This window comes from Schistocerca americana, chromosome 7, assembly GCF_021461395.2.
Source record: "Schistocerca americana isolate TAMUIC-IGC-003095 chromosome 7, iqSchAmer2.1, whole genome shotgun sequence".
In the NCBI taxonomy this organism is placed as follows: domain Eukaryota; kingdom Metazoa; phylum Arthropoda; class Insecta; order Orthoptera; family Acrididae; genus Schistocerca; species Schistocerca americana.
Genome location: NC_060125.1, coordinates 520,762,621 through 520,785,054, shown reverse-complemented (window position 1 = coordinate 520,785,054; position 22,434 = coordinate 520,762,621). Strand labels below are relative to the sequence as shown.

Below are 22,434 nucleotides of genomic sequence, written 5' to 3'. Positions count from 1 at the left end.
ACAAAAATAACACGTATTGTGAGAGAATATTGACGGAAACCTTTTTTTATGTAACCATTCAAAGTAACAACCTAACCTAACCATATTTCTAACAAAGGAAAATAGTCTATTAAGAACCCACTTTCCAACCGGATGCTTCTCTGGTGATTCTTTAGTAACACAATCACTAAATCCAAAGCTGAAACCGCTAAATATGTTCGAAATAACAAATTATAGGTGTACATAAACCGCAGCTCACCGATCGACAGGGCCAGACCGAAATCCAAAACTTCTCGGTACAATTATCGTAAAATCGGTGGGAGGACCGTTCGGTAACAAGTCTCAGAAGCTTACTGAATAGGATATTTGGATAAAGAACCGAAAATGACATCACTATTGAGATTAACCTACTACACCGATCAGTATGATCAGAATAGGGCCCCAGGCTGTGTTCGTACCGCGCTGCACCTTACCAGCCGCCGTTTACCTCGATGACGACGTTTGTGGAGACAACCATCGATCTAGTATAGCAAAAATGTGATTCACCCAAAGAGCCAACACGTTTCCATTGATTGATGGTCGAATCCCGATGATCCCGTGACCACTGTAATAGTAAATCGTTGGGTCAACATGTGATCACGTAGGAGTGGTCTGCGGCGGAGCTCCATGTTCAATCATGTACGATGAATGGTGTAGTACGAAACACTTGCTGGTGCGTGCACCAGCTTTGTGTTCTTTTGGCAGAATGCCACAGATCTATCCTACTTTACAGAGCAAATAAGCCTCCGACTCTCACGGTCTGTGAAGAGTCGTGGATGTCCAACCAATTAGCGCCTAGTGGTAGTTTCACTGTCCTACCTCTTTTCGTAGATGCTCACGACAGTAGCACACGAACAGTCAACCAGCTTAACCGTTTTCGAGATACTCGTTCACAGGCCTTCGCTAGTGTGATCCTCCGTCCGTGTCTGCTCCGCATATCCCACATTCTAATAACTGGGTCCCCCCCCCACCCCCCCCACCCCCAAGCGTCTAGTCTTTTCAGTTTGTTTTTATAATCGCAGTTCGCACTTAAACATTCCTGTTAAAGATAAAACTCTCTCAGCTTTAGTGGTATCTCCATATTCCACACTGTACATCAGTATTTTTGTACTCAATAAATACAAGCACTTAGCTAGAGCAGGCATTGCCTGCAGCGGAAACAGCGACTGTTGAAATTAAGTTTTTCAGGACGGCCACAAGTCGCACTTAGTATGTTTTATTGACTGGTTTCGCTCTTTAATTTAACAAACAACTGCTGTACTCTAAACTGTAAATACCAGAGTTTATAATGATGCTCTTGTTAAATTAAAGAGCGAAATTGGTCTATAAAACATACTAAGCGCGACTTGTGGCTGTCACGAGGGGTCACAAGGAGAGGGGTCCCAACGCCAACCAACCGCCATCGCTTTGACGCTAACGTCAGGAGACCTGACCGCAACGAACGCTAACCGCTTCGCTGGCTCCAATTTCCCGTCCGTACACACTAAGCAAATCGCTGCCAATGAAACTGTTGGCTATCGTTCGTTGGCCTACGGTGAACGCGCCTTTGAATTAGAGTAGAACTTCACACCCGATATCCTTAATTATTTGTTGGATATATGCCAATCTCAATCATCCCGTACAGTCCGTACGCATTGCAGCTCCATCAAGTGCCATGGAAATTATTCCCTTATGCTCAAACACACGTCGTATCATCCTATACCTCCTTCTTGTCAGTGTTTTCCAAATATTACTCTGTTCGTCGACTGTACGAAGAAACTCCTTACTTTTATATCAACAGTCCACTTAATTTTCAACATACTTCCACAGCACAACATTAGAGATGCTTCGATTCTTATCCCACTTTCTTAGAGTCCATGAGTCACTACTAAAAGTACATTCTCAGAAAATTATTTCTCACATTAAAACCGGTGCTTGATACTAGTGTACTTCTTTTGGCCGGAAGCATCTTGACTGCTGTGCAAGTCTGCTTTTTATGTTCCAAAATGTTCAAATGTGTGTGAATTACAGAGGGACCAAACTGCTAAGGTCACCGGTCCCTAGACTTACACACTACTTAAACTCACTCAGACTAGCTCAAACTAACTTACACTAAGAACAACACACACACCCGTGCCCGAAGGAGGACTCGAACCTCTGGCGGGAAGGGCCGTGCAGTCAGTGACATGACGCCTCAAACCGCGCGGCCGCTCACCGCGGCGCTTTTTATAGAGTCCTTACTTCGTTCGTACTATGTTGTTTTCTTCTAAAGTAGCAGAATTCCTATACTTCGTCTACTTAGTCGTTTCAGTTTTGATGTTAAGTTTATCATTAACCTCATTTCTGCTACTTCTCATTAATTTTGTCTCTCTTTGGTTTATCTCAATCCTTATTCTGTGCTCGTTAGACTGTTCATTCAGTATATCATGGTAATTCTTACTAACTTTCATTAAGAATGCTGTTTCATAATCCTATCGTTGAAATCCTTTTACTCTGAATTTTAATCCCACTCCTGAGTCTTTAATTATATCGCTTCAACAATAAGAGAGAGAGAGCTGGCCCTCCTACCTTACTAGTTATGATCCTGTAAATGGTGTGCAATTACCGTGAACTGATATCTAGCCTTTTGCCGGGGGATGTACATTTTAACGCTGACTTCGAAAGGTAGTGCAGCTTTGCATTTTACACACTAACAAATCATTTCCCCATATGAAAGTAACGTACAAAATAACTTAAATCTTAAGCTAAGCAATCACACGAATTTTCATTAGTCGCGAAATATTTGTCGATCCTTGTTGTTGTGGTCTTCTGTCCGAAGACTGGTTTGCTGCAGCTCTCTGCGCTAGCCTATCTTGGGTAAGCCTCTTCATCTCTGTATAACAGCTGCAACATTACATCCATTTGAACTTGCTTACTGTATTGTAGCCCAGGCATCCCTCTGTAATTTTTAACCACCACCACCAACACACATTCCTCTATTACTAAACTGACGATTCCTTGATGACTCAGCATATTTCCTATCATCCCAGCTCTTCTTTTAGTTAGTTTGTACCATAAATTTGTTTTTCACTGTTTACAGTCAGTACCTCCTCATGAGTTGCTGTTCTGGTCTTCAATCCGAAGACTGGTTTGATGCAGCTGTTCGTGCTACTCTGCCCTGTGCTAAACTCTTCATCTCCGAATAACTACTGCAACCTACATATTTCTGAATCTGCGTACTGCATTCATCCCTTGGTCTCCCTCTACGATTTTTACCCTCCGCGCTTCCCTCCTGTAATAAATTGGTGATGCCTTGATGCCTCAAAATCATTCGTGCAAACCGATTCCTTCTTCTAGTCGGACTGTACCACAGATGTCTTTTCTCTCCAGTTCTATTCAGCATCTCCTCATTAGTTACGTGATCTACCCATCTGATCTTCAGCATTCTTCTGCAGCATCACATTTCAAAAGTTTCTATTCTCTTGTCTAAACTGTTAATCGTTCGTGTTTCACTTCTGTACATGGCTACACTCCATACAAATACTTTCAGAAAAGACTTTCTAACACTTAAATCTACACTCCATGTTAACAAATTCCTCTTCTTCAGAAAAGCTTTTCTTGCCATAGACATTCTACATTTTATACACACTCTACTACGGCCATCATCAGTTATTCTCCTGTCCAAATATCAAAACTGATCTATTACTTTCAGTGTCTCGTTTCCTAATCCAATTGCCTCAACATCACCTGATTTAATTCGAGTACATCCCGTTATCCTCGTTTTGCTTTTTTTATGTTCATCTTATGTACTCCTTCCAAGACGCTCTCCATTCCTTTCAACTACTCTTCCAAGTCCTTTGCTATCCTTGACAGAATTGTTATTGGTTCTTAAAACTGCTGAAAAGCAAATGCTGAACGGCATTGCGACAAGGGATTCAACGCCATACAACTTCTGGTCGTGTATTTTGTTGCCTCATTTGTATGGATTCTGGTCTCTCTGCCCCTTCTCTCAGAGAAGTCAACAGGAATTTTCGCGTCCTCCAAGGGCAGGTGTCGGAGAAGCTGCGCCGCAAAGGCGGCAGTAATCACACAGTTAACAGCCATTTTAAACTGTAATTACTGTGTAATTGGAGGAAAATATCAGCAAAGCCCCGGATGCAACTTGTTCTCCCCCTGGGGAGTGTCACCCCTGCGCGCCGAGCGCCACCCCGCGTCGTGTCGTGACAGGTCCTTAAACGGCGACATTTCAAATTAAAATCGCCGGCTCTCCAGGCTTTGGCACGCCCTTTTTTTAATCACAAAGGTGTCAAGCTACTTGTTAGCGCGAGATGAAACTTTGGTCTGAGACGCCGGCTGGCAGCCGGCGCGCTCTGGCCGGCGTCGACGCCGATTGTTCATTAAAAAAGTTTTATGAGCCCCGCCGACGCTAAGCGGTCGCGACGCCTTCGCCAGCAGATGCTGCGCGGTGGTCGCGCTCACGAAAACAAAACTTCTCGCGGCACGTGTCCCCAACTGGCGCCTCAGAAGATATTTCTGCTTTTCGTACCAAGTGTAAAGAACACTTGTCCTGATATTTTTTTGATCTTCGACTTGTCTTTACGAACTTAATGAAGGGTTGCAAGACATGTGAGGGAAAGAAGAGGTGAGCTGATATCGATAGTGCTTTGATTTCGTTATTTTAATATACAGTGCAGAGTACCCCTCATCTTGAAAGTATTTTTCCATTGCGTGACATTTTTTGAGCAATTGTCTTGTTAGCGCGTCCATGAAGTAACTAAACAATAAAAAGATAACGTCATAATTAAACTACCTGTTTTCATTATACAATTGACAACGGAAGTCGCTGAATCACTATTGCATCGTGTGTTCCTACATTTCTCCGGGATCCGAACTGATCTTCCTTTAGGTATGTTTGTACCGGTTTTCCATTCTTCTGTAAAGATTTCGTGTCAGTATTTGCAGCCGTGACTTATTAACTGACAGTTCTGTAATTTTCACATTTGTCAGCACCCGTTTTCCTTGGAATTGGAATTATTATATTCTTCTTGAATTCTAAGGGTATTTCGCCTGTCTGATACATCTGCCTCTCTAGATGGAAGAGTTTTCTCAAGGTTGGGCCTCCCAAGTTTATCAGTAGTTGTAACGGAATGTTGTCTACTCCCGGGGCTTTGTTTCCACTTAGGTCTATCAGTGCTCTATCAAAATTTTCACGGTGTATCTTATCTCCTATCTCATCTTCAATTTCTACAATATTGCCCTCAGGTACATCTCCGTTTGTGGGGCGGCGGGTGGAATAATAGAATAAATGTTTTGTATTTATGCTGTTGTTTGCTGTTCTCAACACTGGCTCTCTAACTACAATATTGGCAACCAGAAAGTGATTAGCAAAACGTGAAGCCTGTAATTAGAATTCCTAGTGCCCACTTCATCTGAGAAATACATTTGTAGCTACAGCTTATAGCTCTGAGGAATTAGGAGATTGTCTGGGATTCATAATCAAAAACCATTCTCTCTAAAATGTTCACTATATTCTGAAAGTCACAGACCAAAAAGAATCCACACAATCCAACTACCAGAGCAGTTCAGAGTCTAATGCGCTGATGCAACTATAACTGTTCAAATTAAAAGTGTAAGTGAATGCTCGCCATAATTTGATGATAATGTTCATCAAACGCCGCGCTAATAATGGTAGAATGTCTGTCCTGCGGCGGCACGTGAAAATACGACATACGCAAACTGAAGATAGATCATTAAAGTCATCCCAGAATTAACACTTCACTCGAAAACGATTCCATGGTTACGCGTATCCCGAGTAACTTATTACGGCAGCCGAGGCTGTTTATAGCAATGACGCCGACGCTACGCGACGCGACTCTCGGCACAGGTGGTGCGCTAATCAGCACCTGGAGAGAGCTGGAGCCTTCCTTTTTCACGCAGCTTTCTTACATATAAAGCCTGATCAAATCTGCTCTCCCGACTAGCTGCTGGGCTAGTAATGCACCACTTTAAGTTATCGAATAAATCATTGCTTCCTTCGCTGATGGCCGATGAGGCTCTCAATTTAAATGTACAATCAGCACACAGGTAAGTAATCATAATAAAAGTCTGACGTGGCTAAGTCAAATATTTTGGGCGAGATAATTAATTTAATTACACTACATGCAGTAGACGAGCTCTGAACTTGCTCTTTGGAGATACGCTGTAGCTACAGTTTTATAGTTATTCTGTTGAAACTTAATTTCTAAGACAAAAACCAGAAAATCATGAATTTCGACTAAAATTTTAATTTGTGATATCCAGAATAATGTTTCTACTAAACTATTATGCAAAAGGAATCTAAATATAAATTTTTTAGGTTCTATCCTTTTTTCTGTTGCGCCAATGATTTTTACAGAAAAACATCCAAATTTCGAAAATGGTTAGAGTTATTGAACGGATATCCAACACATATTGATTTTGTATTACTCCTGACATGCTAGAAACGTTTCAGGTTATTTACTTCATTTTAAAGTATTGCGCAATATTTATGACGTCAGAGCTAGTTACAGTAGACTAGGCTGGCACACAATGGAAAGACTGATGTGAATTTTATGAGGCGTGAGTATGCTGCTTCCCTACACGTTGTATAGATCTTCTATATACTCCTTCCATCTTTCAGCTTTCCCTTGTTTGCATAGGACTGGTTCTCCATCTGAGCTCTTGATATTCATTCACGTGGTTTTTCTGATTACCGCCAATCTATCTTTCCCCTAGCGATATATGATTCTGAATCTCTACATTTGTCCTCTAGCCATTCCTGCTTAGCCATTTTGCACTTCCTATCAATCTCATTTTTTAGGCGTTAGTATTCCCTTTCGCCTCATCCATTTACTGTATTATTGTATCTTCACATACACTGGTAGCATTGTGAAATTCACGACGGCAGTGCTGAACAACATGGACAACAACACTACAAAAATCATTATCTTCTGCCGTTGTTAGGCTTTGCCTATTACATCCACGTACAATGATGAGTCCAAATCGTTCTATCTGGTTTTGAGCCTCCCAATGTTTCTTTATTCTGTTGGTTAGTATTTGTGTAGTACTCTCGGTAGGCTGTCAGCCTACATCTTTCTGATGAGCTCGTTTCATTTCCTCCTGTACTCTCCTAGATTTATTTTTATTTTTTTAAATTCAGATAAACCAGTTCTGTTTCTGCTTTTATTTCTGTATTTCCCTCTCTATGTTGCCTTGAGTATGCTGCTACATGTCTGATAAATCTCCACACTAACTTAATCATGACGCGAACCATCTCCCTATATGAAATTGTTCCTAGAAGTTTCGCTACATGTTAACTATATAGACGAGTATGGAATGACTCTATCTACGCTGTCTGATCCCTAGTACTTGGACATCACTATGTAAGCTAAACTGAGCACTAAATGTCACGAGAGGCGGACCCACGCGTATAAAAAACAGGCGATGTTGTGTTGTCAGTAGAGAAGGAGTTAACTGCAGAATCGGCTCCGAGTTGGCGAAAGTTTATAATGAAATCAAATATTAGCGTTTCTTCCTTTGCGCGCTTTGTAGTTCTTTAGTGGATAGATGAGCGAGGAGCAGATGCTGTCGTGGACAGGGAGTTAAGATATTAATTTGTTCTACATCTACGAGGGTAAGCCCAAAAGTAAGGCCTCCTATTTTTTTATAAGCAAATAGACCTGTTTATTTCTACAATGGTTTACATCAGTTTACAGCTTGAACATTTAGCTATTTTTCGACATAATCACCATTTCTGTCGACGCATTTTTGTAGACGCAGTAGCAGTTTCTGGTATGCCCATGTCATACTAGCTTGCCACCGTGCTGTTCAGAAAGTTATGAACCTCTTCTTTCACCTCGTCGTCGGAGCTAAATCGCTTTCCGGCCAAATGTTCGTTTAACCTAGGGAACAGGTGATAGTCACTGGTTGAGCAGGTTCCAGGCTGCAGAAAGGAGATTTCTCCATAGTTTTAAAGGATGCATCAGTAAGATCGGTCGAGAAATAAAGACATTTGAAATGAATCACAATATCATTCAGTGCACAAGGAAATAGAGCCAAAGAGAAACAGATGGTGGGAACATGTAGATATAATTGATGAAAACAGCCTTTCAAAACAATTCTAGACTACTAAACTAGAGGTATAAGACAGAGTAAAAGACCACGGAGGAGATGGTTGGACTCCGTCGGGCAGATCAGCTGAAATCAGCTAATCTATGTAGGGAAAAGAAGACGGCGAAGTGTTATTACCAAGAACAATTTTTATTACTACGATTATAATGCTGAAAACTAACTTATATTATAGAAACACGGGGCTGCTTACTGAAGTCCTGTCGCTCAAGTGTTTGATAGATATCGGATATCCGGTTTCATCCGTCAGTAAGCATTTATCAGACATCAAGTAATAGGACCTGCCGCCCGTGCGCTTTCCTTTTAGCCTCCTTCATCCGGCTTCGCAATTCCGTGAGGTCCGGTGATAGCAGTACGTCGCTTTTCCCCCTCTCCAAACACACACACACAGCCACATAAAAAAGCAAACACAGGAGGAGTAGGGAGCCTCTAATGGGACGCCTCGGTCAACACGGGCCTAGCCGATTTATCATCCAGGCCACCCCAGCGCGTCTCTGTGTACACAGCGGCCAGTGGCGCGGTTCGTTTGATCCACTCGGCAGACAATGGCGAACCGGCGTCACGTCAAATATTCAGCGCCACTTCTGCCCACCATCTGTCTTCCTGGCCAGCAGGCGACGTTTAGAAAACAAGATCATGAGGTCCCCATGCCAAAGAAGAGGGCAACATGGCACACTGCGATTGACAGGTTTGTGCATGCAGCTGAGCATACACTCTACTATGCCACAAGCATTGAAGATGATGTGTGCAAGACATTGACACAGCAGCACTGCTAGAACGAAAGAATAAAGCAGCTGTAGCGGGAAGGGGAAAGTAAATAATAAATTTCATATAACCTTTTTAGAGCTTTCATGATATCTATTCCTCCCCCGCCGTCTCCCTTGTTTCTCAGTTCCACAAAACATGTACCTTGCTCCGATGGGGTGGCTTGAGTGACTTGCTGCACAGTAGAATGATAAGTAAAGGAACAAGGTTTTGTTATAAACCAATGAGGATGTCGCTAAGTGGGGCACCTCCTCCGGCTACGCAAAGATGTCGTAACTGAATGTTAACACGGGAGGCCCGAAGTACAAACAAGCTCGGAGTACGTTTCATCAGATTATGCGAGAGGGAAGTAAACAACTGATTCAGCACTCTGACAACAGTGAAGAATAGAAGAACGCTCTACTGCTAAATGTAGTAACTACACTTAGAGATGTTATAAGTAGGCTTTCAGGATGCAAACTTTGCATAGAGGAAGCATGAGAGCAGCTGAGAATGCTGATAGGCTCAGAAAACGAGAGCACATTCAGTCAGCAGTGTGTGAGGGATCCCGCCATCGCCTGCTGTAAAACGCCCGCCCTCCTCAAGCTCATTCTCAGAGTTAGGCCATTCCATCTTCATTATGGATATCGAAGGAAGACCAGCTCTGTTAAGCTGCAGGATGCTCTGGTGAATTCAATAAGTGTCTACAAGCTGCCGCCAACTTGGGAGTCCGCTACGGTCGCAGGTTCGAATCCTGCCTCGGGCATGGATGTTTGTGATGTCCTTAGGTTAGTTAGGTTTAACTAGTTCTAAGTTCTAGGGGACTAATGACCTCAGCAGTTGAGTCCCATAGTGCTCAGAGCCATTTGAACCATTTTTGAACCAACTTGGGAGTCCACTGCTGCAAACCAATAGCCGTCCGGCCTTGTAGGGGGACAACTGATCTGCAAGCCGCGGTTCTGCCACTCACAACACTGACGGACTAGGATGGGGCGGGACCGATCTTCCGCGAATGAAGAACTGACATGCCCTTCTGTAAACTGTTCAACGTAGGCGCTGGGCACCTGTGCCGCCACTACTGGGACAGCACAAGCCTTACTGTCTGTATGTTAGGACACCACTAACGATATCCTTGGTGTTACTGCTGGGTCTTACGCCTACACGCCATCTCGACAACCGACAACAAGAGCATGCTGATTTCTGGAGCCAATCCTAGACGCAGCTTCATTGAGAGCGGTGAGGCACTGAAGGACGTCCACAACCACACCATGTTGCGCATACACACGGCGGCCGCATCCTCCTGCGACGGGGCCGCAGCACTGGCCAGAGGCAAAACATGACCTGTGTCAGCAAGTTCCTTGCAAGACACTCACATACCTCCCTGCTTTCAAGCAACGCGAACTCGGTGCGTCCGTTGCTAGGCAGCTTCAGGAAGGAGACGGAGTGATAGGAAAACTCTTGCTAATAAATGATTGTTAATTAAATGATGTCTCATTAACATCTCGGTGTTCTGTAGGGTCTGTAACACTCACACTTCGCTCTACCAGCTGATAACAAAACAAATCCGCCCTGGATAGTAACAGCCTGGACAATACTGACACACTCTGAGGACAGCTGTTCTCCATTTGGCCAAATGTCCTGAGGAATGCTTCTGAAGCAGATGTGGAAGACACACAACACACGCTGTATTACAGACATCGCTCTGTTCCTGTGCGATACACAACATTTTCCAAACTAAAACTTAATTGGGAAGTGATTTCTGCCTTTTTAAGCATCCCGGAGCAGCTGAACTTCTACAGAGCATGCCAGTATGTATCTCCATCTAAATACTTACTACGCTAGCCACTGTTGAGTGCATGACAAAGGGTAATTCGTGCCAATACCAGACATGTTTTTTAAGAAATTACCGTCTTTAGTGGAACAGCACTACGTTTTAAAAAACTTTATTATTATTATTAATTACTATCGTTATTATTACTAAAACGCTCATGCAGTCACATAGTCCCAGTTGCAGGTTACCCATCTAAAGGTTTCCAGGGTCAAAAACCACGATTTGTTGCCTTTCGTATAATTACTGGCCTAATTTAAAATTGCTGTCATAAACCGCTCATTAGGTGCTATACTATTACGTTAAAGGTTCAACACAATCTTCTTTTTCTTGTGCCTTTCTCCCGTATAAGTGCATGGCCAGCATGGTTATTTACGGCGATGGCGTCTTTAAATTAAGGGTTTGCCTGATGTCTTCCTGTCACCTTTTCCTAAAAGGCATGATAGAAAATGACAAGAGAAAAATTGTAATTCTAAATAAATTTCCAGCAGGCGATTGTTCTTAAAGCGTGCTCGACAGCTCTTCAAATAACTTTCCAAGACGAGAACGTAATTCAAGTTCACAGGAGTTCACTACGAGTGGTTTGCCATCAAACCGCTATTTGGGAGAATCTATTACGAATGAAAATCATTTCTTTTTCTATAAAAAATTCAAAATGACAACGTAATTTCAAAAATGCAACGTTCATATTGGGTTCAAGACGTAGAGGAAAGAACTTCATAGCATGCTTTTTCGATGAACATCATCCCAAGACGTGTAAACCAACTGTAAAATAACAACAGTATCAAATTTTGTATACGAAATTCTCGTATATCACTTTCAATAACAGAAAAAATTGAGTAAATTCCACATAGAGGATCGACCCCACGACTCCCGATTTAGCGCTGTGTAGTCTTTTCGCTGCGACAGTTGCTGCATGGAAACTAGGCTGACGTACATGGTTCATGCCGCGCCCGATCTCCATCAAAAATGCAATTTTTCCAGGCTCCTGGAGCTACCAGTTTTCTGGCCAAGCCCTCCATATGCCATCAATTTGGACGATATCGGCCATTACTAGTACGAGCGGTCCGCTCGTGGAATAATCGCATGAAAATAATTACTCAACTTGACTTTGACTGAACAAGCAGGCGTCGTTGAATCAACATACAGCTTCATGTTCAGAGTTAGTTTATTCCATTGCTGCGATACTCATGTACATAAGGACTCGTATTCAAATAAAGTAATTACTTGTATATGCTATGAAATAATTCATGATATGTCCCAGATCACGAATGTACCGGGGACGTGAACTGAGGTGACAGAAACCATGTGATACCTCCTAATATCGTGACGGACCTCCTATGTCCGGGGTAGTGCAGCATCTCGATATGACTTGCACTCAACAAGTCGCTGGAGATCCCCTGAAGACATATTGAGTCATGCTGCCTCTATATCCATTCATAATTGCGAAAGTGTTGCCGGTGTAGGATTTTGTGTCCCAATTGACCTCTCGATTATCTCCAATAAATGCTCGAGGGGATTCATGTTGGCCGCGCGGGATTATCCGAGCGGTTTAAGCCGCTGCAGTCGTGCACTGTGCGGCTGGTCCCAGCAGAGGTTCGAGTCCTCTCTCGGGCGTGGTTGTGTGTGTTTGTCCTTAGGATAATTTAGATTAAGTAATGTGTAAGCTTAGGGACTGATGACCTTAGCAGTTAAGTCCCAGCCGGCCACTGGTGGCCGAGCGGTTCTGGCGCTACAGTCTGGATCCGCGCGACCGCTACGGTCGCAGGTTCGAATCCTGCCTCGGGCATGGATGTGTGTGTTGTCCTTAGGTTAGTTAGGTTTAAGTAGTTCTAAGTTCTAGGGGACTTATGACCTCAGCAGTTGAGTCCCATAGTGCTCAGAACCATTTGAACCATTTGAAGTTAAGTCCCATAAGATTTCACACACATTTCTTTTGGATTGATGTTGGGCGATCTGGATGACCAAATCATTCACTCGAATTGTCCAGACTGTTCAAACCAATCACGAACAGTGGTGCCCCGGTGACATGTCTAATTGTCATCCATAAAATTTCCATCGTTGTTTGGCTGCAGATGGCCTCCTAGTAGCTGAACATAACCATTTCCAGTTAATGATATCTTTATTTGGACCAGAGGACCCAGTGATTCAATGTAAACACAGCTCACACCATTATGGAACCACCACCAGCTTGCACAGTGCCTTGTTGACAACTTGGGTCCATGACTTCGTGGGGTCTGCACCATATTCGAACCCCACCACCATCTCTCAGCAACTGAAATTAGCCCGGGTTCCCGGGTTCGATTCCCGGCGGGGTCAGGGATTTTCTCTACCTCGTGATGGCTGGGTGTTGTGTGCTGTCCTTAGGTTAGTTAGGTTTAAGTAGTTCTAAGTTCTAGGGGACTTATGACCACAGCAGTTGAGTCCCATAGTGCTCAGAGCCACAGCAACTGAAATCGAGACTCATCTGACAAAGCCACGGTTTCCAGTCATCTAGGGTCCAACCGATATGGTCACAAGTCCAGGAGAGGCACTGCAGGCGATACCGTGCTGTTATCAAAGGCACTCGCATCTGTCGTCTGCTGCCACAGTCCTTTAATGGCAAATTTCGCCGCACTGTCGTAACTGATACGTTCGGCGTGTGTCCCACACTGATTTCACGTAGAGTTGCTTGTTTATTGGCACTAACATCTCTAGCCAACGCCGCTGCTCTCGGTCGCTAAGTGAAGGTTGTCGGCCACTGCAAGTAAATGCCTGAAATATGGCATTCTCGGCACATTCTTGTCACTGTGTATCTCGGAATATTGAATTCCCTAAGTATTTCCGGAATTGAATGTCCCATGCTTCTAGCTCCAGCCACCATCCCGCGTTCAAAGTCTGTTAATCTCGTTCTGTGGCCATAATCACGTGGGCAACTTTTTCACATGAATCACTTGAGTACAAGTGACAGCTGCGCCAATGCAATGGTCTTTTATAGCTAGTGTATGCGACATTACCACCATCTGTATATGTGAATATCGCCATCCCTTGACTTTCGTCACCTCAGTGTGTATGTAATTGTGCCCGATGAAGTAGTTCTACGTGAAAGAGAGGCTCGCTCCAGAAGACCGATGTGGACACGGGAGTCCAGTTTGTGGCTCTCTAGCAAGAGTAGTGGAGCGATAAGAGGCGGTGGACACAGCCTCCTAAGTAAGTCGGCTCGCCGGCGGTCGGTGCTTGCTATGTGGCCCTCTCGGGCGATAACACTTAGCCGGCGCGTTCTGGATGATCCCCGGCGGTAATTTAGCGTGGCAAGGCCGCCAAGACGCCCTCGGGACGGGGAGGCGCTCTTTAGCATACAGATGAACAGTCCGCACCGGCGCCCGCTGCTAAGCATGACGGATGGCGACGCCTTATTAATTAAGCCGGACTCGCGGCTATAACGAGGATTACCTGCACCTCTCCCACCCCTGCTGTTCCCGGCTATGGGGGTGATGCACGCTCACAGCGGCCCCCGTGCGTAAAATTTAATGTCCGGTCGCTGCGCGCCCGTATGTCTAGCACGCCAAATTCGACAGCCTTCCCATGACCGCAAAACAAGCGCCTCTAGCACTTGGAAGTCATAATCTACATGTGTTACTTCTACTGTATATCGCTCTGTTTAGTCTTCTTATTGAGTGTTACATGTGATGTGATTGTTTACTAGTTTGAATGTGTTTCTCTGGTGTTCCCGCAGATATCTGCACTGTGTAGCTGGAGCCAGCCCAAACACATGCTCATTACGTCTTTCATGCGACGCTTATTATCTTCGGAAAGCGTCGTTTTGTTTCCCGTTGCAAACGATTGGTATCCCACCGCTGTCCAGGGCGTCTCCGGACACATCTTCGCTGGTCTTCAGGGATCAGTCCGTAGTGGAACTCATCGCTGAAGACAGTTCTACTCCAGTCAATGATGTTCCATGTCGAAGACTTGTCCGGAGACTCCGCGGACAGTGATGGGATACTAACTACACTTTCGCTTGTCCTCCGGCCCGTCAACCAGGAGTCTAAGGTGTCACTTCTTTTCATAGCAGGATCGCTTTGGTTGTCATTCGCGGAGCCCTTACAGCACAACGGTACATCGGCGATATTCTGCGTATGCTTTGTTGCCCTTCATACCAAGTCATCCTGGGCTTCCATTTCAGCAAAATAAAATCCTCTCGCACACGGCGAGTGTTTCGACTGCTTGTCTTCGGCTTACCAAACCTTACGTTGGCCAGCAATGTCGCCGGATCTCTCCCCAGTTGTGAATTTTTGGAGCAATATGGTCATTGCCGTCCAACCATCTGGCCCAGGATATTGACGCGCTAATGCCCCAGATGGACATAATTTGGCACTCTTTCCCTCAGCAGGACATCCAGCAGCTTTGTCAATCAATTCCAAACCGAATAACTTCATGCATAAGGACAGATCTAGACCAAGGAGTTATTAGGTTGCTTAGTTTTTTGAAGTTCCTTCTGTTGAATAAGTCATCCAATTTTTCTGAAATTAATATCATATGTTTGTAAATATACATCACATCTACACATATCCGTCCCATTTGGATAACTCCTGCTTGGTGCGTCTTTGTTTATCTTAACAGTATATTATACAATTGGTTACCAAAAGGGATACTCTGTCGCCTAAGTCGCAGGCACTAGCCACACACCGGTGTACCGCGGGTTGCCACCCTGCCCCTGAAGTCAGCGACCCAACCGCCACAAACCAAACCCGCAGCAGTAAATTCATTGTGAAAAAGAAAAGCCGCCAACCAAAAATGGAGTAGGTCAAACGTAGAAGAGTACCAAGGCTATGCCTGTGACCAAAGCTATGACGAGTACCAAAACAGAAAGGAAGCTAGTCTCCGTCATCTCTTTGATGAGTGACGATAGCATGGATAACGCCCATCTCTTCCGAGATACTATTGCAATGACAGATCCAGCACATGTTGTTGGAGAAGATCATATCTTAGCTAAATTTCGAGAAGGAAAGACGAATCCTTACAGCTACAGATATGTCTGCACCATAAACACTTTCTGGAAGGTCGCCTACAAGTTATCTAAAGCCTGTACACATAAAGGAAATAGTTTTTCATTTAAATTAAAAAGAAATATCGCTTATTAATAAGATTCATGTGATAGGGAAAGTGGCATTTCCCCATGTTACTACTGGTCTGGGCAATATCAAATGGTGCTGTTGACGTTAATGAGAAAAAATGTAAAATAGTGATTCTCTTTTCCGTAGCTCTTATTTTTGTATTAATTTAGATATGCTAAGTATTATTTTAAACAGTTCTCACCCATTGCTAGATGACTATATAGTATTAGAAATAGGAAAAATAAGTAACGAAATTGATATAGTTCACTCTGACGTACTTCTCATGCCATAAAGTTCCTAGAAACATCCCCCACAGAAGAATCCCGGTGATACATATGTATCGTTTTGTGTGGCCTCTATCTCATTTTTAAGATTTCAACCTTCTGTCTTCAATTTACACCACAATACTACTTGTGTATCATATTTTGCATGAACTATGTCGTATTTAAGAATTTCTGTGCAAAAAAATGATATACTGTTTTTATTTTTTCTAGTCTACATTTGCAACTTTAAAAAATTAAATACAGTATCATTTCTAAGCAGATTATGTTCACTGACATTTACAATTTTTCACAACACCTGTTCCTTTACTTTAAAAAAATGCGAATTTTGTGATTTTGTATCGTATTTAGGTTAGCTTATCCTATGAAAATTCCATGAGTAATGGGTGTTCTTTTTCTGCGCAGGTGTCGCTGTGTGACGAATACAGTCTTCCGGTGGACTTCGTCAACAAGCGGAGGCCCCACAGTTTTGGCGCCGGGCTTGCCAACTGGACCACTCCCAGTCCGGCAGGCGAACAGGTAGGCCTGCAGCAGCTGCAAGAGATTGTTTGCGGAATGGCTGCGCCAGCACGGGATAAGTGGGACTGAATTCCCGACATTATTCCATAAAAACAAATGAGTAGTAAAAGGACGAAGTTCATTCCGTGACGCGCTGTACACTCTGTTCAGGAATATTTAATGTTGGTCTAGACCATGGCCGTTCAAGGTACCGCTCTATGGCGCAGCGTGATTCCGCTCTTTGCTCCAGCTCCATCGCAAAATTCTAATTAAACATGTTGAACATTTAATAAAGACACTTATTACAATAGCCTTAATGCCAAACAGATTTTCTAATTCAAGGAAACATTGCCAGTAAAGAAAGGAGAACAAAATGAGTGTAAAGACATACTAAATACGAAAGTTACTGGATGACGGCAAACTGAAAGGCAGAATTAGGAAACTGAGTGACAAAGAAAATATACGAAATTAACCCACTTCGGTTTTCTGTTGTCGCTTTCTACTATTATTTACTTTTCTTTGCATAAGAGCTTCAGTTTTGGGAATGACTGATTCAGCACAGCTCACTCTCAAAACACATTTCAGATAATAATCTAATACGGAACATCTCAGTCACGTTTTTCACAGTTACACTAGGGAAAAGAACTGATCACAATTGTACGCTAAGCCGAACAGACTAAACATCCATGCTGCATGGCTATGAAGTTTGGTGTAACGCTTCTCGAACAAATGTTTATAATAGTGACTTAAAGTCTTTCTGCTCTGATATCTCTCTTTCAGTTCTGAATCGCACTGAAGATCTAAGATTTCCATTTGGAGAGGGTGGCTTACAGAATCGATGTCAGCAGAGTACGAAGTAGCAAAAATTCCTTAATCTGTTTCCAGGCGCAAAATATCAGTGAATTTTATTTCAAATTCAGTATGCAGTTTTCTTAAAAGATCTATATACTAACCAAAACCCTCAGCAACGGCAACGTTTGTTAATGCTGACAGTTTCTGGAAGTAAGACACGTTTCTAGCATCGAGCCGCCTCTTTCACAGCGACAGTTTCATCTTGAATGCCATTATATTGCCACAGAAGTGGATGATGAGAATATCGTTCCCTTGAAGTGACACACGCAAGTCCCAAACATGTCCTGTCGCATCAATTAAAAAGGCGAAACCAAAAATGCATCTGTCATCCGGCAGTTGTGGGGCACTTTCTCCCTTCAGTTCCACGAATAACGATATTTCTTAGCGGAGTTCCATGAAGCGCTCCAGAAATTAACACCACTGAGCCAGGAAACCCCACGGTGATAAGGCAAATTTCCATATCCATAACCGACATCGTCCAGAAACACTTTGAAAAAGCGATGATTGAATCCTTTTGCTCGACTAGAATTTTGACAGCCAAGTTCATAACATTATTCAGTTTTACACTTTTGGAACACAGATGTTGTTCATGAATCAGGCAGTGTACAGGGATAACCAGGAGATCATGAATCTTCGTTTTTCTCTGGACACACCCTAGAAGTCAAGAGAGTAATCCAGAGACAAAGAAAAGGCAACAGTTCATTGTCAGCTGAGACTCCAAATCTTCCGCTAATTCTTCAATTCGGCGCATGACAGTGGCTCGATGAAGTGACGCGGACTCTAGCTACGGAACCAGCTGTGGGCACAGCTCTTCTATTGCTATTATAAGGCACTGTCTAATAAATTGATCTTCAGCAAATGGCTTCAAGCGCACAGCTATCTGCTAAGAAATTCTGTAGCTGATTCTCAGAAGAGTCTCTTCCAGGATGATCAACGTCCCCCGCCCCCCCCCCCCCCAATTATGTGAAATATTTTTATATGAAATAATATCAGTAGATCAGTAGCTCGAGTACTCAAAACTGACACGGTAATTATTCCCTCCACTGCCACTTTATTACAAGCAGAACTTACACTACTGGCCATTAAAAGTGCTACACCAAGAAGAAATGCAGATGATAAACGGGTATTCATTGGACAAATATATTATACTAGAACTGACATGTGATTATATTTTCACGCAATTTGGGTGCATAGATCCTGAGGAATCAGTACCCAGAACAACTACCTCTGGCCATAATAACGGCCTTGTTACGCCTGAGCATTGAGTCAAACAGAGCTTGGATGGCGTGTACACGTACAGCTGCCCATGCAGCTTCACCACGATACCACAGTTCATCAAGAGTAGTGAATGGCGTATTGTGACGAGCCAGTTGCTCGGCCACCATTGACCAGACGTTTTCAGTTGGTGAGAGATCTGGAGAATGTGCTGGCCAGGGCAGCAGTCGCACATTTTCTTTATCCAGAAAGGCCCGTACAGGAACTGCAACATGCGGTCGTGCATTATCCTGCTGAAATGTAGGGTTTCGCAGGGATCGAATGAAGGGTAGAGCCACGGGTCGTAACACATCTGAAATGTAACGTCCACCGTTCAAAGTGCCGTCAATGCGAACAAACACGGATGCGACCATCGTAATGCTGTAAACATAACGTGGATTCATCCGAAAAAATGACGTTTTGCCATTCGTGCACCCACGTTCGTCGTTGAGTACACTATCGCAGGCGCTCCTGTCTGTGATGCAGCGTCAAGGGTGACCGCAGCCATGATCTCCGAGCTGATAGTCCGTGTTGCTGCAAACGTCGTCGAACTGTTCGTGCAGATGGTTGTTGTCTCGCAAACGTCCCCATCTGTGGACTCAGGGATCGAGACGAGGCTGCACGAACCGTTACAGCCTTGCGGATAAGATGCCTCTCATCTCGACTGCTAGTGATACGAGGCCGTTGGGATCCAGCACGGCGTTCCGTATTACCCTCCTGAACCCACCGATTCCATATTCTGCTAACAGTCATTGGATCTCGACCAACGCGAGCAGCAATGTCGCGGTACGATAAACCGCAATCGCAATAGGCTACAATCCGACCTTAATCAAAGTCGGAAACGTGATGGTACACATTTCTCCTCCTTACACGAGGCATCACGACAACGTTTCACCAGGCAACGCCGGTCAACTGCTGTTTGTGTATGAGAAATCGGTTGGAAACTTTCCTCATGTCAGCACGTTGTAGGTGCCGCCACCGGCGCCAACCTTGTGTGAATACCCTGAAAAGCTAATCATTTGCATATCACAGCATCCTCTTCCTGCCGGTTAAATTTTGCGTCTGTAGCACGTCTTCTTCGTGGTGTGGCAATTTTAATGGCCAGTAGTGTATTATTGAGCAGTAACTTACTTCGTTTGAAAAGCTGGCTTTCAATCAAAGATTATTCCCTTCCGTTCGTCGTACTCTGCCGCGTGATTTACTGCATAATGACGTCTTAAATTTAATTTCTTTATATGTTTTAATACTTTGTGACACGGTAAAAATTTTACACGACCATCGTTTTCAGTAAAAAGGTAGAGATCCTCGCAAGCAACTTTAAAAAAATGGTTCAAATGGCTCTGAGCACCATGAGGACTTAACATCTGAGGTCCCCTAGAACTTAGAACTACTTAAACCTAACTAACCTAAAGACATGACACACATCCATGCCCGAGGAAGGATTCGAACCTGCGATCGTAGCGATCGCGCGTTTCCAGACTGAAGCACCTAGAACCGCTCGGCCACGCCGTCCGGCAGCTTTAAAACAAGTTGCCTGCTGCCAGGGATGCTTGCTGCTTCTGCCACGTCTAAATAGTGCTGGCGCTCTTTCTGTAGTTCTCGCCTGCCGCTCTGCTCACTTCCCGCGGCTCCGCGCTACCATCGGCTGTGGTCAAGAGTCCTCATGGCCTGGGCTTTGATTGTATGTGTAAATAGTAAAAATCGTCTCTTACTACCAGCTGATGGGAGCAATAAATAGTGTCATTCAGGTTTCACTCACCGGAAAATAAGTTGTAGGGCTTCGGTTTATCAGAATTTGCGCCAGATTTCTGCATCTACATCTACATTTATACTCCGCAAGCCACCCAACGGTGTGTGGCGGAGGGCACTTTACGTGCCACTGTCATTACCTCCCTTTTCTGTTCCAGTCGCGTATGGTTCGCTGGAAGAACGACTGTCTGAAAGCCTCCGTGCGCGCTCGAATCTCTCTAATTTTACATTCGTGATCTCCTCGGGAGGTATAAGTAGGGGGAAGCAATATATTCGATACCTCATCCAGAAACGCACCCTCTCGAAACCTGGACAGCAAGCTACACCGCGATGCAGAGCGCCTCTCTTGCAAAGTCTGCCACTTGAGTTTGTTAAACGTCTCCGTAACGCTATCACGCTTACCAAATAACCCTGTGACGAAACGCGCCGCTCTTCTTTGGATCTTCTGTATGTCCTCTATCAACCCGATATGGTACGGATCCCACACTGATGAGCAATACTCAAGTATAGGTCGACGAGTGTTTTGTAAGCCACCTCCATTGTTGATGGACTACATTTTCTTAGGACTCTCCCAATGAATCTCAACCTGGCACCCGCCTTACCAACAATTAATTTTATATGATCATTCCACTTCAAATCGTTCCGTACGCATATTTCCAGATATTTTGCAGAAGTAACTGCTACCAGTGTTTGTTCCGCCATCATATAATCATACAATAAAGGATCCTTCTTTCTATGTATTCGCAATACATTACATTTGTCTATGTTAATGGTCAGTTGCCACTCCCTGCACCAAGTGCCTATCCGCTGCAAATCTTCCTGCATTTCGCTGCAATTTTCTAATGCTGCAACTTCTCTGTATACTACAGCATCATCCGCGAAAAGCCGCATGGAACTTCCGACACTATCTACTAGGTCATTTATATATACGGTGAAAAGTAATGGTCCCATAACACTCCCCTGTGGCACGCCAGAGGTTACTTTAACGTCTGTAGACGTCTCTCCATTGAGAACAACATGCTGTGTTCTGTTTGCTAAAAACTCTTCAATCCAGACACACAGCTGGTTTGATATTCCGTAGGCTCCTACTTTGTTTTTCAGGCGACACTGCGGAACTGTATCGAACGCCTTCCGGAAGTCAAGGAAAATGGCATCTACCTGGGAGCCTGCATCTAATATTTTCTGGGTCTCATGAACAAATGCTAGGCAATGCGCCAGTTTGACCGAAACCGTTTCCCGATGCTAATCGTTATGCAGGCCGAAGAAGTGGAAATTTTTTGTCTCGCGAAATTATTGACGACCGAGCTTGGCAGCAATTACGAATTCGTTGCGCAGAGCGGAATTAAAATCCGGCCCGGCGCGGTGCACAGAATTATGCGGCCCTGTTCCCCCGTACAGAGTGCGGCGCGCTCGCTCGATTGCGGCCGCGCGGCGCGTCATGTGTTTTTTACGATGCGGCAGCGCTTAACACCGCGAGCTCGGGGAAAAAAATAAGTGTGCGGAATTAAAAAATAAAAATAAAAATATTTGAAAAATAAAGGGCGACGCCGGAGGCACGTGACGCGCGGTAATTATGTAGTTGGCTGCGAGAGCACGGTCCGGTGGTCGGGAAGCGATTAGGGGCGACGGCGTGGGATTACGGCAGAGCTTCTGCTACCACTGGCCGGTCGATATACACGTCACACAGTGCAGGCCCGGGGCTCGAATCTGCAGTCCCCACTGGCGCCAAATCAACTGCTGGCCGGCGCAAAGTAGCGGCAGTCTGACAAACCTCGCTGCGTCCACAGCGCAGCAAACTGATGACGTCAGCTGAGAAATATTTTAGTGCAAACAACTAAGTCTAATCTGTGTTGCAATCCGTACCTCAGTCGGTAAAAACAGAACCTTGCAGGAGCATTCTGTTATTCGTCCGTCCGTCAGTTTGTCTGTCCGATTTTTAAAAATCTCAGGAGCGAGTATCAAGTTGAACTTTATGTCACATAGCAAGATCTGCGGCCCCTTGGCAATGTAAAAA

General features: G+C 44.2%; 1 long non-coding RNA gene across 1 annotated transcript in view; it reads left to right on the top strand.

Moving 5' to 3' along the window:
* The window catches only part of LOC124622665, a 640,677-nt gene that overhangs the window by 410,249 nt on the left and 207,994 nt on the right, over positions 1 to 22,434 (top strand). Inside the window, exon 2 of the long non-coding RNA XR_006980671.1 lies at positions 16,473 to 16,586. This is a non-coding gene — a long non-coding RNA (uncharacterized LOC124622665). The remainder of the gene's footprint in view (positions 1 to 16,472; positions 16,587 to 22,434) is intronic.